Source organism: Lepidochelys kempii, chromosome 7 (assembly GCF_965140285.1).
Source record: "Lepidochelys kempii isolate rLepKem1 chromosome 7, rLepKem1.hap1, whole genome shotgun sequence".
NCBI classification, from domain to species: domain Eukaryota; kingdom Metazoa; phylum Chordata; order Testudines; family Cheloniidae; genus Lepidochelys; species Lepidochelys kempii.
Window position 1 is genome coordinate 47220093 of NC_136386.1, and position 8617 is coordinate 47228709.

The 8617-nt window shown below is 50.0% G+C and overlaps 1 long non-coding RNA gene across 1 annotated transcript in view; it reads left to right on the plus strand.

The window, feature by feature from the left end:
• LOC140914535 (uncharacterized) overlaps nt 1–8608 on the plus strand; it is a 77907-nt gene extending 69299 nt beyond the window's left edge. The window contains exon 4 of the long non-coding RNA XR_012159891.1: nt 5698–8608. This is a non-coding gene — a long non-coding RNA (uncharacterized LOC140914535). The remainder of the gene's footprint in view (nt 1–5697) is intronic.
• Nucleotides 8609–8617: the final 9 nt, after the last annotated feature.

Genomic DNA, 8617 nt, shown 5'->3' on the forward strand with positions numbered 1-8617 from the left:
AACCTGAAAACCAAAAATGTTCAGCTTCCAACCACTGAAAAATATTCTATTTCTGGCAACCCAAAACCAAAACCAAGTTTAGTTTCTAGTAGCTGGGAAAAAATCCTTGGTTTTTGTTTTTCTGATCTGTTTTTTTCTGAAGCCCCAAACGTGTAATGCAAACAGGAGACAAAACACAACGTTTAGTCAAAAAGCTGTTTCCGCCGAAAAAAACATTTTGACAGAAAATGTTCAGCCAGCTCTGGGGCTGGTGCACGGGAAGGAAAGGCCTGACTTAGATCCAGCATGAGCTTGTGTGTGGCACTAGCAGTTAGGGGAAAAACCAACTCCCAGGTATGCGTGACTAAAAGGACAGACTGTATGGCATGGAGTCTTTGGGTGTAGAAAGCCATGCAGCTACATCACTACTTCGCATTGGCTCTCTAACTGGCCTATAATTACATAGACAATACAAGCCCATTTATCCAGCCCCTTTAAATCAAACTCCTCTTTTCATCCAAATTTCAGTAAGATCACTCTGGATAATTATCCACTGGGTCCTGCTTTTGATATGCCTCCTTCCCACACAAAAATTGGATAAATGAGGGTTCAGTCTTATAAAATGGTCAGCAGAGCCAGTACATAGTATTGACTTTCCATAATACCACTTATCGTTCCTTGCACCGAGGTGCTACCCCAAGTTTCATCTCGGGCCAGATCATTCTTTCATTGACTAGTAACAAACCTCAGAATTCCCCAGCTCTCCACTGATATATATTTTAGCACATGTTTCTAACCCTGGAGGTCCACAAAATATTTGACCTTTCCTTGGTTGGTGACAGTGTCTGAAAATCACCCATCCTGTTCCTTAGCTTAGTACAATTTAAAGGGCAAAAATCTCATGTTTTGAAAGAAAGAAAAACATTTTTGTGAAAGCTGTTTGAAGCAGCTCAGAGGTTTGGAATCCTAGAAATAGCTCCAGCAAAGTGCAGGTGAGATGGCCAAAGCAGAATGATAAATGCAGGTGATCACACTGATGGCCGTCACTTCCATATGCGTGTGTGTATCGAGAGCTACCAGTAGCGAAAATCCCACAGTCAGTTGGAAAAGAGATTGTGTTGCAGATCTATGATGTGATCAAAGGACTGCTCTTTGCTGCTGAGCTATCATAACCAAATAATACAAACCTAGTTCAACTGTAGGGAAAAGCCCAAGGTAGATTTAAAGCATTTTATCAAGAGACTAGTATGAACCAAAACCCGGTATCCAAATCGCCCTAAACTTTATGGGGTTTGAAATCCCACTCTGAATCTTGCAGTTTATCCCTATATGTGCCCTTAATTAAAGTCAAACAGTTTGGTAGCAAATTAGCAGCCACATACGCTGATCAACTAAGTTACCTCTGATGGCCTAATAAAAATCTTTGGATTGGTTGAATTATCTCTGATGGCCCAATCTCATCACCTGGTGAGGAGTGGTTTCATATGTTCTTGAAAATTAAACCTAAAGTATTACTGTGCCGAGGAGTTTTTTCTTCTGGTTTTCTACTGCTTCTTTCACAAGGAAAATCTGACAAGAGGAGGACCAGGACCATGACACTGTAATATGGTTTAGTGTCCTGTTAAGTTTTAAAGCTTTCTTTGTGCCCATCCCTCTGAGGACAAGCAAAGCTCATCTTTCCTTGCATACACCAGGGGGGGTGCCAACCGATTCGCTCTCTTTCCATGTCTGAGAGGGCTGTTCCTTAGCCTGCGACCTTGCACTCAGGGAAAAGCCAAACTGGGATGTGCTGTCACTAAATAACTTACAATGCAATTGTGAATGAGAGCTGGAAGAACGTTTTTGGAACCACTCTGGTACTCACCAGCCACTTCTTTTCCTCAAAGGGGAAGCAAGTGCTTTTCCTTAGCTGCCATTTCACCTCTTCTGCGTTACCAGCCCAGGTCATTCCTGGCTCCCCACAGGCAGCAGCAGCGCCTCTGCAACAGGCTCTCAGGCAGGGTTGGGGACCCCAATCTTTTGAGTTTGGGATCATGCTGCTGCATAATAAATGGTCACCCAGGCTTATTTTCACTGCCTCCTGTGTCATTCAAGCTGGGCCCAATCCAGCACGCTGGAACCAGCTCATCCTTGCCTGGGTAACTGGCTGATCCAAATGCTCCTGTGGGAAGCAACAAGGGGATGATTTGAAATGCAGCCTGGCCCCACCTCTTTAGTGCTGTGCAACTAATGGCTGTCCCTGCCTGTCAGGTAGGTAGTGTTATCCCCGAGGCAAAGAGCAGTCAAGTGACTAGCCCAAGGTTACAGAAGGAGTCAGTTGCAGAGGAGTTCCTGGTTCCCAGCTACGTGCTTACCCCATTAAGTCCCTCTTAGCCCCACTTATTCTCTCTGTCCTGCCTTAGTGACAAAGTGCCGTCCGGGCCCCTTACTCTTACCCTTACGGGCCAAGGCTTTCCCCCCCACACTCTCTCCTCCAAAGCCCTCTCCACACTGGCAAAGCTGAGATCCCTCATTCACCCCCTGTGGGAGCTGTATTGTGGACAGGGCTCGGCCGCAGCACCAACCCCACCCACAGTCTGATCCCCATCTGCACCACAACATCTGCCATTGGTGGCACAGCAGGGGGTGAGTTACAGGTCCATTTGGCCAGCATAGAAATCGTCCTAGCACACAACCCGAGCAATTCTGCCAAGACCCCATCTCTCTGCAAATCCAGGAAGGTGGGTTCTGGGATGGCTCTTGTTATTGTACAGGCAGGGCATGCCACTGAGGGCTGACTAGACCCCTCTACAGGCCGGGAGTAACAGGAGAGAATTGTGTGACCCACTATTGGCACTTACACTAATGAGAAGCCCAAGCTTGGTGCAGAGAGAAAGAGGCCGATACATGTGATTTTCATGCCATGGAGGCAGGAGAAATGCTTGAGAGGAAGCGTTTTTCCATGCTCTGCTCCTCTCGATAGGCTGCTCTGTAAGTATTCATCAAATGGCCTCTAACAGAGTAATAGATCCCAGATTTCATTCCGCCCACGTACACCTTCTTAACAGAATATCTGTGTTTGTTCACTCTGTTGTCTGGCCTCCTGTCAAGATATCCTGCAGCCAGCCTGGAGCTGCTTCTAATGGGCTGCCAGGGGATTTGTTCTCTGACAGGAGTGTGTACCAGGTGCTGACAGCTTGCTGGAAAGACTTGCTGTGCTCGCAGGATTGGAAATTGGTCCCTCATTCTCACCCTGTCAGAGCGGCTAGGTGGTGGACGATGAACCGCGATGCGCTCTTCTGTAGCTTTCCGTTGCCATGTGGGGCCAAGAGATTGTGTCGGGGCTGGCATGTCTGCTGATCGGCGTTTGCACAGTACCCCAGGCCTTGCAGTGTAGTGTGGGCTGCAGCATTCAAAGATGAGCTGAAATTAACCTTCTGTTCCTCTCAACTTCAAATCAGGGAGTAGCCACAGCCAGTATTAGGACTATGCAATCAAGCACCATGGGGACCCACCAGCGCAGCGTCAGGATCAAGCTGAGTGTCTTAAGATGCAAATCTGTTTCTGTGTTTTCCATGATCCTTCCTTTGGGGAGCCATTTATCATGGGGCCACACTAACATGAGCTCTGGTCCCCTTGAGCTTCTTCCCCCAGGGCCCGAAGGAGCCTGAAAAAGCCAAATCAGTAGGTGTGAAGAAATGGTTGCACAGCTACGTGGGAGCATACAGCAGGTGTGTGGCATGCTTGTGCTCAGGCATAGGAGAGCAGATGCAGGTGTGTAACACTGTACGGAGGGCTAAGTGTGAGCACAGAGGCAGAGAGAGAGAATCTTTATAAGTTAACACAGCAGTCATACTACAAATATTTCTTCTTCCCTTTCACCAGGGCAGGGAACGTGGCCCCTGCTCCATGAGTCACAGCCTGAGCTACTGAGGAGGGAGACAACTTTAGCTTAGTTGTGAGTGAGCAGCTGCCTTCTGCCCTCATGACATGAGCCTGATTATATGCGAGTGCTCTTCTCTAGAGTAAGGCAAAGTCCTGCCCCTCGGGGGTGGGTAGGGCGTGTGCTGGCCATTCACTGGTACCTGAGCCCTCACGCCAACACAGATTAGCCTGTGCAGAGCAGGAGGAAGCAATGCAGAGTGGAGCAGACTTTGCAAAGGGGAAGGATACACCCGTTTAGCCATGGCTGCAACACCTACCCAAGCTGACTGGGTATCTGGCCACGCCCTGGCAATGGAACAAGCCAGCGTAGAAGCTGAGGCCCACACCCCATTGCAACCCATTACTGAGCGCTAGGCTGAGATCTTACCCTGCATGTGGGGTGGGGTGGAAGAGGCTCCCTATGCACTATTCTCTCCCATGCAGCCACATGCAGGTCAGGATTTGCCCCTTACTGGGGCAAAAAATAGCCTAATTTTTTGTTAATGCATGCACGCAATTGCTGGTGAAAACTGCATGCACGTGTATGAGTCCGCTTTGGATACACAGGTACTGTGCGTGCACCCCGGTGCGGGGCCTGGGGTGCGCCCAGATAGATACGTGTGTCTACAGTCACTAGCTCAGGAAAACACGCAATCTGTAGTAACTGAGCACACAATCAGGAGCACAACTGCAGAGGCTCAGCTGAAATCGGGCCCTGACAGTTTTGAAAAAGCCCTGGCTGGGATGATGTAGTTGGGGATTGGTCCTGCTTTGAGCCGGGGGTTGGACTAGATGACCTTCTGAGGTCCCTTCCAACCCTGATATTCTATTATTCTATTCTGTCACTCTGCATCAGACACAGTGGCCCAGAGCATCACAGCTCTCACGCACGAGGGGTGAATTTGTGGGCCGAGTGCCATCTATGGTAAAACTCCCATTGCATTGGGGAGGCCAGGATTTCACCTGGGATTCCAAGCAGAGGAGCTGATCCTCTGAAGATCTAGGGTATTATGCTGCTGACAGTCCCCGGGATGAGAGGATGTCCAGCACATGGCAGGATTGGGGCAAGGAAAGCTGCAGGAGCGAGGGGCAGAGGAGAGCAGGACGGAGGAGGGGAGAGGGACGGGAAGGAGAGAGTGCAAGGTTTCTCTGGGCACGCTGCAAATCAGGCAGGGCTGGGTGAACTGGCTAGGATGGAATGAGACCTGAAACTCTCACCTTTGCCCTGAATCAAACCCCGGGAACCAGACAGACATTTCAGCTAACTCCCCCCCACGTTTCTGTGCACTTAGATTCAGTCAGGGTTGGAATGGAGGCTGCAATCCTACCAGGTAGGTTTAATGGGGCAGGGTCTGCGAATGACTCACCACCAAACAGTGCTAGAAACTGGACTGAGCAGGCAGCTCTGCCAGCATTTCCAGCCCCAGTCCTACACCAAAGAGAGCCAGGCACGTTTAGATCAGTGTCCAACAACCTCAGACCCTTCCAGCCTCACCATCCCCTGTGCCCCAGGCTAAGACCTGTCCAGTGTGCAGTGGAGTCAATGTAAAAGCTGGGATGGATACACCGGGGACAGTTCTCTAGTTGTTCCAAAATCCTGGGCAGGAGCCAGAAGCTGATGCCACAAGGGCATGACACTCATCACTACCTAACGATCTGGAGCGGAGATCTGAGCTCAGGGGTATATGGACAAGCACTCTGCTCCAGAGACCACCCCCTCCAGAACCAGTCCACCCTAGGTCCCTTCTGCTTGAGTCTCTGTCTCTCTCTTTTTTTTCTTTGTTCCTTTCCTGAAATGTTTTTCTCTTTCCCCAGCATCCTCCACCTGCACAGACCCGATGAAGACCATCAAGACTCCTTCATGCATCATGTTCCAGGGAATGGCTCCCATCTGAGCCTGCCCCAGGGTCAGTTCTGCAGCCAGATGTGCTGTGAGAAGGCATCAGAGCAGCAGCCTCCCCAAGGAAGAGAGAGGGAAGGAGGAGGGGATAGGAGGACATACCTGATGGCATGCCACTCAGAGGCCTGTCTGCTGCCAGCAGAGGAGACGTGTCCTGTGTCCCACTGTCTTTTATGGCTTTTTATTCCTATGTGATTATACTGCTCATTTCATATAGGGATTGAAGCCGTGCAATACGCTGGGGCTGGCCACCGGAGAACATCACCAGTTCCTGCGGACCTCGCTTTTAAAGGGCCACTATCGCCAAAGTGAGCTGCTGGTGCACTGGGTCACTGCCCCCAGTGCTCAGGGGCCTGGAGTATCAGTAACTGTCTGTGCTCAGCCAGGAGATGCTGCCACCATGCCAGGGTGGGCATCCTAGGTATGTCCACATGGCAATCAGGGGGTGAGGGGGTGACTGCAGCATGTGCAAACATAGCTGAGCTGGCTAGAGCAACGCTAGCTTGAGTAACACTAGCAGCGACGCCCCAGCACAGGCTGGCCGCTCGAGTTCGTCCCCAGGGTCTCCGGTGGGCTTGTACCATCCATGTTGCAGCGGCTTCCCTGTTACTTGAACTGGCGCTGATCTACGGAGCTCGGGTACATCTATGCATGCTGCAGTCACACCCCTCTGAGTGCAGTGCAGTGCAGTCGTCCCCATCCGGAAAAAGCAGGGCCTGTTTAACCTCAGCCCTGCTTTGGATGGTATCCCCACACCTGGCTTCTGCCAGCCCCGCAGAGTCCCTGACTCGGGTAGATGCTGCGAGCCAACCCACCCACTGGGGAATGCACCTGAGAAATGAACAGAGTAGTGGCCACACCCAAAGGCTACCACCACCAAGGGGTTAGGGGAGGGTGGTGACTGGAGTACACTGACACAAACACTGGAACCTGCTCCCAGTGAAGTCAATGGCAAAACTCCCATTGATTTCAATGGAGGCAGATTAGAGCCTTGGCCAGCCTGGTAGGTGTCGGCGCAAATGGGAGGGTTGTGAAAAACACGGCTGGAGTGACTCTGACCAGCTCAGACAAGACCGTCCCAGCAGGGGCCAGTGGAACTGGGCACTCCCTGACTTGTACTCCAGGCTCTGCCACAGACCTACTCTGTGAGTTTGGGCAACTCACTTCACCCTGCATGCCATTTTTTCCCTTCCGCCTCGTCTATTTAGACTGGAAGCTCTCTGGGCCAGGGATGGTCTGTTAAAAGGCACTAGTCTGGATGATTGACACCTGGGTGCGAGCAACCACACTGCAAAGCCCTACCCATTACTCCAACTGTGCTCCTCCGTGTGCACCACTAGGACTTCTGGGAGCACCTCCCATGGTCCTTTGTGCTGCAATAAACCGAGTCGGTGGAGAACTCTTTCCCAGTGAATGGTGGGAGAACTCCACTGCCCCTGTGAGCATATGGAGGGAATTGTGGGAGGCACTGGAGAACTGATCTAGTGTGCATTCTCACTGCACAGAGGCAGATTGCCAGCTGGAGTAAAAGCAGAACCTGGGCTCTAACTCACATCCCCAGCCAGGCCAATTAGCCTGGGTTGAAAGCACCACTACCCTCAGGGGAGAGGGTTTTATGTGTGGACAGAAGAGGGAGGTGATGGGTAACACCTGAGTTAACTCAGTAATGAAGAAGCACTCTACTGGTTACATAAAGACAGTTGTACCTGCATTGTAGACAGGGCCTTAAAAAACAGAGTTCCAGCTAATCAAATGTTTCTAGGGCTCCAGAACAAAGGGAACATCGAGACTATGATGCCTGGGCAGGATTACCTCTAAACAGTGTTTTCCAAAGTTTCTCAAGAGGCTTCTGTGGCTCTTTAAAGGTCTGCGTAATATCTGTCACAGTAGCGAAAATGGGTAAAATTACACAGCTTGTGAAAGAGATTAAAGGCAGACCCCTTCCGCTCACTTCATAAAGGAAGGCCCCCATTAACACCTTGTGAAATATTAGCCATTAAGCAGCCTCCACGCAGAATAAAACCATCAATATGTATCATTATTGGCTCTTTAATGAAGTGAGAATGGGAGTGCTGGGGAGCTGGGATATTAATGTCTCCTAAGAGGCATGAGCAATGCCAAGGCCAGGAGCCAAGATTTTTAATTTACTGCCAAAAGCTTCCCCCGTTAATAATGTGGTTACTTATCCTGAACATTATCACTGTTTGGCCACAAGTGTTCCATTTACAGAAGTGAGCTGGGCCCTCAGAAAGCACGTGGCCAGCTGCTGCACGTGGCCAGCTGCTGCATCTGCCAATCCTCTCACCCTTGGCCTCCTTACAGGCAGGAGGGGGCTGTACAGTCACTGAAATCTTCCCAGCAGTTGTACCCACTCCTACCCCTGCTTTGCTTCCCTTCTCACTTGCACTTCAGGACTTTCTTTACAGTTAGGAGTGTTCCTGGCTGCACAGAGCCTGCTCTGCATACACATGCTGTATACGTTTCCCTGGAGTCCCATAAAGTCACTGTCCTCACTCCTCCACCTTCATCTATCTCCTCAAGACCCACTTCTTCCAGGATCCCAGGGAGGACAGTCTCTTGAGTCTATTGCAAGTGGCTGGTATCCGTTACCTTTTCAGTGCATAGAATGTATATATAATAATGTGTGTCTGTGTATATAAATAGATTGATATATTCAATTGTAAACTTCTCCCCCATTCTGTCACTTGTCTTACACTGTAAGCTCCTTGGGGCAGGGACCGTGTCTTTTTATGTTTGGGGGGGATCGAAACCCCTGGGTGTTACTGTAATAATAAATAAATAATAATAATAATAATAAACAGATTCCGGCCTTTG